Source organism: Lagopus leucura, unplaced genomic scaffold (genome assembly GCF_019238085.1).
Source record: "Lagopus leucura isolate 7727_CA_CO unplaced genomic scaffold, USGS_WTPT01 Super-Scaffold_73, whole genome shotgun sequence".
Taxonomy (NCBI): Eukaryota; Metazoa; Chordata; class Aves; order Galliformes; family Phasianidae; genus Lagopus; species Lagopus leucura.
In genome coordinates, this window is record NW_024962252.1 from 65030763 (window position 1) to 65040265 (window position 9503).

Below are 9503 nucleotides of genomic sequence, written 5' to 3' on the forward strand. Positions count from 1 at the left end.
ATACTTGCACTATTTAGTTAAGCACAATGCTGTACAAAACAATTATGAGTGTGATGTGTGTGTACCAGGAGAAAAATAAGCTGTATAATAGCCAGAATGAATTCAGTAGCTTATGACTGTGTAAGGTAAAGATGTGGAAAGGAATACAGCTCATTTTTGCCAGTTCCAACAGTTCGTGTTGTAAAAGAGAAGGTTTTTTTTAGAAAGCTAATTTTAAAAAGTCTATAATATTTTCTTTGAGGGGCTTGGAAGTATTTCAGCGCTAATATATTCCACTGATCTCTGGTGAGAACTCACCTGGAGTACTGTGTCCAGATGTAGAATCCTCAGTACCGGAAAGGCATTGACCAATTGGAGAGCATACATAGGAGGGCCACAAAAATGATCCAAGGGATGGAACACCTCTCTTACGAGGACAGGCTGAGAGAGCTGTGGCTGTTCAGCCTGGAAAATAGAAGGCTCCAGAGAGACCTGAGAGTGGTCCTTCAGTATCTAAAGAGAAGGTATAGGAAAGAAAAGGATAGACTCTTCAGCATGATGGTCTGTTGTGACAGAACAAGAGAAAATAGTTTCAGTCTTAAAGAGGGCAGATTTTGGTTAGATATAAGGAAAAAGTCTTTTACAGTGAGGATGGTGAGGTACTGGAACAGTTGCCCAGAAATATGATGGATGCCCCGTCCCAGGAGACTGTCAAGGCAAGACTGGATCAGGCCCTGGGCAACCTGGTCTGGCTGTGCCTGTTCCTGTTCATTGCAGAGGAGTTGGACTAGACGGCCCTTAAACGTTTCTTCCAACTTTAAGAATTCTATGATTCTATGAATAACGAAGGTGGAAGAGGGAACTGGTGATTTTAAAGAAGAGCTTTGTGCTGGGAATTCCTCACAAACTCCTTTTCTGCAAATGTTAAAGCCCTGCAGCCTGGTTTTCTTGGGCATCTGGTAACCGCTTTGCATGGCACCACAGCTCAGTTGTAATTTGGGATACTGGAGATGTTCCTTTCAATCATTATTACTTGGAAAATATTTGTTGCGTATTCTTGCACAATTAGGTTGACATGATACTTTGTATTTTTTCTTAATATTTCATTTTCTAGTAAGATTTCAGATCTGCCACAGTTTTTTTCCACAAACATCTTCTTCCTGTTGCTGTCCTGTTATACTTTATCACTCTTCACTTAAAATGTGTTTAGCATATGGTTTTACGTGTGTGCAGCAAACTAATGATTACTTGAACAAATGCCCTAATGGAAGAATTGATACAGAATGCAAGAACTGGTTCATCTCTAATCCAATACTACCACGTTCCTGGGGACTGACTGTAAATTCACCTGTGTGAGAGATTCAACAGAATTTATTTCAAAGAGCAGATGGGGCCAGATCACCACAGGGCAGAAGTGGCTGCAGAGCATGAGTCTGTGCATGGTTGTGGTGCTGATGTGTGCTAATTGGGAAACCTACAGTTCTTTAGCTCTACTGAATTTGCAGCCAAATTCAGACCTGTCTGGGCATGGGGCACTGAGCTTCACGGCATGGTCTTAGGCTGCTGAAACCTGCCCTGGGGGCCACATGGGGAGACCCCAGTCCCCTGGGAGCCACTCTTCTGCCTCATTCCTGGTAGTGGCAGATTTCAGGCCAGGAGATCAGGCTTTGGGTTTGTTTTGCACCTGCCTCTTAGGTTTACAGCCCTGCCCCTGCTTGTCACCTCTGCCCAATTGCTTTTATGCGTTACTGCTCCTGCCAAGATTTCCCTGCTCGTATAGGAGAGAAGATATTACATGTTTTCTTAAAATAACTGCAGGTGAAGGTTTTAATGCACGTTGCAGGCACAGAGGGGACAAGTGGCTGCAAGTACACGTGAGAAGAACCTGTTTTCTTTGCAACTTAGTGTGCTGAAATAAAAATTGTTGACTACTTTCCCATGTCACAGTTCAGGCAGAAGGTTGGAAGTCTGAGAAGATTAGTTTAAGTGAGTTTAACTTCCTGAAATTGGATTTTTCCTGTTAACCATCTTTGATTGTGCCTGTTTGGTGGGTATAAAGCAGGAGGATAGGTTGAAAGGAAAAAGCATATAATAAGAAATGATGTGTTAACAGCTAGAAAATGGAGCTTAGAAGAAATTTTTATAAGTGCTGTGTGGAGTAACACAAGTATATTACAGCATTTTCAATTGCTGTGAAACTGCGCAGCTTTGCTCCAGCTTTCTTGTCGTCTGTGTCAATCTCAGCAGCCAGCTGATCTATCAGCTCTATCCTTCCTTGCCACTTGCCCTCAGTAATTGCACTGGGCTGGACTCTTCATGCAGTGCACTTGGTGGGATGCATTGCCTTGGCCTGTGATAAGCCAGCAGTTGTTATCTCTCACCAACCCTGTGCCGTGAAATTCTGGTGGCATGATACCAAGCAGCAGAGGAGATGGTGGCATTTCTAAGTGACAGAATTACCATATCTTCTACAACCACTATTGAGATCCTCCATAAACAGAGAAAGATGCACAGAACCAATAGACATTAACAATGCAGAGGAATTGTAAAGTATCTTCTCCAACTGGCCTCCTTTTATCCCTTCGCTTCCTCCTTCCCCTTTCCCCCTTCCCTTTTCAGTGCAGACCTTCCACTAAGAATTCAGTCTTAGGGTGAGATAATTAGCTGCAACAAAGTTCAAAGTTCAATGGAGCACTTTCTGGAGAGTTACTGAGTTTTCTTTCATAGAATCATAGAATCATAGAATCACTAAGGTTGGAAAAGACCTAAAAGATCAACCAGTCCAACCGTTCACCTATTCCCAATAGCTCCTACTAAACCATAAAACAGAGAGAAAATACAGAGAGAAAAGAAGAACATTTCTCAAGGACAGTAGACTGAAACATTAGTATGTGGAAAATACAGACTTACACAGCTACCAGAGAGCAGTAAGACGGCAAGACAACTGCTAGTAGGGGAATAACCCTGTTTTCCTCAGCAGTGCTTGTAATCACCATGTCTGAAGCCACCAACAACCAGATTTGTGTCCACCAGAACAAACTATCCTGGGACAGAGAACTTTGAAATGGAGTCATAAGTTAGATGAGCATATATCCCTTTTCCTCCATTTCCAGCTTGGAGTCTGGTAACGTCACCTGGTATTTCTGCCTGTGAGCAGCCCCAGGCTGTGTGACCTTAATGGGGACCTCGGGGGCTGGCAGTCGCTGTGAGAAGGTGTGGATGGATTGGCTCTCTCCACAGATGTGATTCACAGAAGATGGTGAAGAAGGAGCAGACATTACCCAAAGACGCACTGAAGAGCTGAAATCTGGGAAATGCTGGTTGCTTGTCAAATGAACAGAAGTAATGCCACAGTGTTCTTATTGTTTGTTTCTAACGAAAACCTCTGTTGAGATGAAATGGATTCTCACTGCTTTGTGATAGTATTTGTGGCTGCTTTGTATTTTCTGTCAGACATGCAGAATATCAGAAGTACATTTTCACAACTGAGAATCATTAGGTCTTGACGGAACTAGTTTGCTTAAGGACAGTAAGGGCAGGTAACTGTCATTGTGATGGGCAGCTGATTGTCTTCTCACTGGAAGAAATACAGTTTAGTCATCTCAAAGGGAGAAAATTACAGCATTGGATTTTCTTTCTTTCTAAAAGGCTCAAGTGAAACCCTGTGGGTGGTGGGAGCATCGCAGCGCCTGTCACACCCTGTGCTGCCTCTCCCCTCCTCTCTGGCCTCAGCATGACAGAAAACATCTCACTGGAAAGATCACTGTATTTGGACTTTTGTTACAGCGATTCAGCAATCTATTTGTTGCTATCTTCTAAAATGCCCTTCCTACACCATGATTTAAAGTACTGTGCTTTTTGCCTGGGTACCAGAATTGCTATTTTTTTCTGCAAAGCAAAGGTTTCCCAAGCCAGATTAGGCCAACAAAGCACTGCTTTATCTGCATGCTTTGGTAAAAGACTGTATGCTGAACAACTTACTGAGGGAGACAGCTTCTTCCAGAGGCTGGGTGCTGTGCTCTGAGGAGGTCAGCATTACTGGGTGGAATAGGCTGCTCTCCTGCAGTGTACACTGTCTTTAATGTGGCTTTACTTTGCTGATGAGGGGACCTAATGATTTAATATAACCTTCCACCACACAAAGCTAATCAAAATGAGGTCAGAAGACAAAATTAGTCTTCTCATGTTACTGAGAAGGAACAAAAATATCACTGACTTGCATGACACATGACCAAGCACTACACAGAAAGACCTGTCAGTGTTTTCCTTTTTGCAGAAAAAAAAAAAAAAAAAAAAAAAAAAAAAAGGCAACTTTGAGCACATATAATTATTTTCTAAATCACCTTAGGACACGTCTTTATTTTAAGAAAGGTAATTTTAAGAAGCTCAGTGATGTCGAGGTGAGAGGTATTACTAGAAGTGCTGCAGCCAAGTGGGCGAAACAACAGCTTCTCTTTCAGCTCCCAGATAAAGCAATCATCTGGGCTCACACATTTATAGCATACCACATGTGCAGGAGCCTGGCACTTTGCAGAGAAGGAAGATGTAACTTGGGTGCTTGAACAGGCCTGGTGCCTGCTGTAGGATCAGCCCAGCACTGATCCATCCATTTTATCCACCTTGTGATAAAGGCAGTCTAAGGATTGCAAAAGCACTGCTTTGTGGCCTGTCTGAGCTAATGAAGGTGAACTCTCCAAGGCCCAGCCTTCTTCACCAGCTGAAGTTTTAATGGTCTTGCTTAGTACAGAAGCAACCAATATGAGCATCAGCTGTGGGGTAAATTTGTGGTCCCTGAAATAGCCTGCTTCTACCTCCTGAGAGTACTTGTGTTGTGCTGCCCAAGTAACCTTCAGCTGCTGCACAGGTAATTATTTTTTTTTTTTTGTCTGTTTTACAATTGCTATTTAATGTAAATACAAACATTGAAGCAAGTTGTTGATTATCTCTGCAGTACAATTTTTTTTCTTGTCAGTGTGAAAAAACCTTGCAACAGCAGAGTCCTGCTGAGGGAAGGTGTTGCAAAGTAGTAATTAATTAGTCTAATTGAAACAAGGTTGGATTTAATGGCTCATGGAGGGGTTGGTGGAAGGTGGAGCTGTTATCACTAATGGTAAGCTGGTCGGCACATTTGGGGGTACCTTGTGGTCAGCTAGGTAACCAAAGTGTGGGCTGCTTGTTTTTAGCACCCTACAAGTCCTTAGGTCTATGGGAATCAAGAAGTCTATGGGCTTTTTTAGAATGTTTTAACAAAGCTATAAGGAATATTGGGGATTTACTAAACCATGAGTTAGTCTCCATTTTACCCCAGTGGAAGATAAGGGAGTGGCTGGATTTAGTTCTGGAGCATTCCTTTGTTGAGATGTTATGTGACTCTTGATGTTTCTTTTCTTTAGGATCTCAGAGCTTGGATTCTGTCCTTGGAGTGTTAAAGCTCGTAAGTCTGTGTGTGCATGCAGACAGCTATGTATTTTTAGCCTTGTTTTTGTACCTGAAACTTACTGTCAGTGTGCACGACATGTCCATAGTTTTTTAATCACTTGAAAATCTTCTGATAGGTCTTCTGTTTCAGCAGTACAATGAGTATGGAATGTGATATTTGTCTTCAAAGCATCAAAAAATATCCCGTTATTCTGAGCTGGACATCTCATCAAATGGTAAGGTTATTCACTTATTTATTTTGCTTCCTAAGAGTTGATTGTTTCCTGTGGTAGAAACAGTTACTGAGTTTTGTGTTTTGCCTCTTTAGAAATGATACAAACTAAAACATTATGGAGATTGCTTTTCTGGAGAGTAAGCAGGACACAGAATGGAAGAAAACAAGTGAAAGAAACATTAGAAGTTATTGGCTCACTTGTGAGCACAAAAGTAGATGGAGCACTTCAGCCAAAATGACAGCATTTTGGTCTGCTAGGGTGAGAATTGCGCCAGTGCCTGGATCCACACATGTTCTGTGCTGGCTTCAGCTGGTTGCTGCAGGCATATAATTGAAGAGTATGTGCGTAAGCACAACAGAAGAACACGTGTTAAAGCTCTTGTTTCTGTTTGTTTCACCTTTCCTAGTTCAGGACCTCATGCAAGTGGCAGCTGTACAAGTCTTGACAAAAACTTTGATGCAGACTCAGCCTTTAAATCATTCATGCTTTCTACAAGGTGGGACTGGCAACCACCCAACCCTTTTTGGGGTCGTGTCAATGTGTTTGTATGCTGCACAGTAGAACAAATCTCAGCAGGACTGCATAGGCATTACTGCAATGCAAATACTGAATTGTAATTACACTAACAAGCATAAAAATGCAATTGATGCTCTTTCACTGGAAATTGGAGCTCAGTGGGGCCTGTCCTCTGCATGCACATCATGCAACTGCGATAGCAGGACCAATCTTTCTGTAAAAAGAGGAGGGAAAATGAATATTTAAAGATTGTTTTAGTTAAGCTGGTGCTGCTGTGGACTCTGTTCTTTCTCTTCTTTTTTGAAATGCAAATTTCTACAAAGCAGAGAAATCAAGAGATGAATCAATGGGTTTCTCTGGGGTAGGGGGAAACTTAAACTTGTTTTTTTGAATCTGTGTTCTCTTTAAGAATTTTTCGGTGGGAAGACAGGTATTCTTTTGGGAGGAAGGTTGTACAGAAAAGTACATATATCTGGAAGCAAATAAGTTGAACTACTGCGTTCTCAGCTGTAAGCAGCTAAAGAGAAGCCCAAACTTGGGGCAGGGAACACATGGATGGTTCACTGTGAAAGGCAGCATTTTGGAAATGCTTATTCTATTCATCTCAAACAAGATTTGTGCACGCTTCTTCTGTTTCTGGCTGTATTACACTTATGTGGTTCACCTGGCCTGGCTCTTCCTGAGGTTAGTAAACTTGCTGCATGGTAACTGTTGGGCTGTGGCCTGAACCACAGATTGAGCTCCTGAGGAAAGGACCCAGTCAGCCTTGGGAGCACAGGTGAAGGCAATTCAGCTGTGTGACTGGAAGGAGTGGAGCCTGGCTGCACTTCTCTTAGACCTCATTTAAGGGCTGACTGCCACTAGGGAAGGGTCTCTGGTTGGAGATCCCTCCCTTGTGGAGTTTTTCCCTGTGAGCCTAGATCTTCAGGTAAGCACTCTTCCTTTGTAACTTCTTTCTGTTCATGCTGGTCCTTTTGTTGTTGCACCTCCTGTATCGCCATTCCACTGCATTGATCTTTCTGATTGTTACATGCTGCTTCTATTTTGATGTATACAAATATTTACTGTAGCTAAAAGGGAAAGTCAGATGATGTCTGAAGTGAAGAGGGATGTTTGCTGAATTCTTTGACTTGTCTTTTGTAATCCTAAAAAGAAATACATAAGAAAACCCAGTCTTTTTTTTCTTCCTGTCTAATTATTTACCCTTATCAGTGAATGCTGTTTAAAACATCATGACGTCTGCTCTTACCTATAACTTTGTATCAAAAAGGATGAAGTCTATCTCTTGTCGTTCCAGAGATGTCAGGAGACATCCATAAAACTATATAAAATATAACAGTTGTACTAATTTGTACTAAGCTAATAAATGTTTAAACTATTCCATAACTTTCAGTTATGTGATAGCTAGAGAGACTCCAATTTGTCATAATTTGTCTATTTCATACAAAAAACAAAAATAATACATACTATGTACAAACAATACATAGTAAACAAGGTAAAAATGGTGGTTAGAAGGACTGATTTTTTGTCAACGTCTTGGATTAGCGTTGCATAGAGTATGTTGATAGTGGATAGGGATTCATTAATTGCTAATTATGCCTCGAGACTGTTTTGAAAAGAGATTATTTGTTCATGGAGGAATTGGCCATGCTGAATTTGTTTTGGGGAGAGGTTGTGTTTCCTGATGTTTAGAACCAGTAGCAAACTCTTCTGAAGTTGTCTTCCTATTCAAGGTCAGCCTGATGTAATGTGATACATTCCCTAGAGTGGTTAACAGTAATACTGGAAAGCAAATGTGTAAGCTGTTGAGAGATATGTAGCTTTGGGTATTGTAGCCAGCACTAGAATTTTGTTCTTCAAACTGTTGTGGATTAGAGGGAATATAATGAACTGTCTTAGCAGCTCAGGAGAACACCTTATTTAAACAACACCCTAAATGTTATTACAGCAAGTACATGCCGAACTGGATTCAAACCTTTTCCCCAAAGGGGGAAGAAAGGTGGGGGAATTAGAAGGTCATTTTTTTTAGTGTACGTATAGATCGTGAGTATTGTTTGTCTATTGCAAGCTAGAACATGTTGTTTTGCTAGAACATAAAGCAGAATCATAAAACTGGGGTGCTGTGAAAGTCTTGTGACCTTGGTAAGGTTATATTCTTCTAAAGCATGGCTCTGTTTTTTAAAAAAAAAAAAAAAGACATTCAGGTCTCATAAGATAATCCAAAATGTTATTCACAGCATCTAGAAGAAACACTTAAGCTGATATCTGGAGTATCCATCCATCTGCTGGGTGTACAGGCACAGTAAGTGGGGGTGAGGCGCTGAGGTGTCTCTGTTGGTCTTAGCTGCAGTCATCCACCCACTTGGCCACTGGGAAGGACACTTCTGCCTCTGGATTTAGAGGAGTCTTTGTCTCTTCTTTGCAAAGAGGCAGAGCACTGAAGCCTTTCCCCTGGTTGTTCTGTGGTTTTCATCCTGCTGCTTCTACCAGACAGAAGGATTTTCTGAGACACTGAACAGCATTGCAGTGCCCTCCTTCCTCAGTTTCTGATTTCTTACTACACCTTTTCTCCCCTAATGATAAGGTCCATTTATATGAAAGCATGCCCTGTGCATAGCAATGCAGAAACTGGAGGAAGAGCCTCCTCTGATATGTGGGTAACTAATTCTGATAAAATCAGTATTCTTTTTCTGTTGTTAAAACTTGTGATTAAGGATTTCATTCCAAATCTCTTTGGGCAATTTGCTTCATTCAGCCTATTGCCCAGGGCCTCCAGGCACACACCAGTGGCCAATTTGTAGTCTATGCCAATTAGCACACTGAAGTTTATCCCATTAGAGATGCAGCCTGTCACCAGAGGAAGACAATGCCTCTACAATTCTATTTAATGGTGATACAAAAAGAACACAGGGTACTGCTTTGCCTTCCTCTGGGTTAATCTGCCATCCATCACTTGTCTTTAATTTATCTGGGTGATTGCTATACATCTTAGTGCTGAGACCAACTAAGATCCAAGCTTCTCAAAGATACATTTTGGAAAGAGAGAAGATAATAACAGGAATTAGTTTTGGGAAATAGGTAAAATAGGGAAAGGCAACTATTGTCATAAAAACAAAGAGAATTAGGACTGAAATTTAAACTAGGAGTGTGTGGTTTTGGCTGCATAGGTTGTAGGTTCTCATGGCTACAACCATTTTGCTGCTGCTCTACTGCTTGTGGCTGCCAGATGCATGTGTTAAATCTGAGTTTTGCAGCTCTTCACCTCTGGAGGTGATAATAGTAAGTATTAATCTCATATCTAGGTATAGGGAAATTTAGTGATGGCTGAGCTTTTAACAAATATCTAGGTTACTG

General features: G+C 41.4%; 1 long non-coding RNA gene across 1 annotated transcript; it reads left to right on the plus strand.

Annotated features, from left to right (window-relative positions):
* The first annotated feature begins 4671 nt into the window (after positions 1-4671).
* LOC122183258 lies at positions 4672-5610 on the plus strand. The gene is made up of 3 exons (XR_006180170.1): positions 4672-4843; positions 5373-5413; positions 5535-5610. It is a non-coding gene; the product is annotated as an uncharacterized LOC122183258 (long non-coding RNA).
* The last annotated feature ends 3893 nt before the right edge of the window (positions 5611-9503 follow it).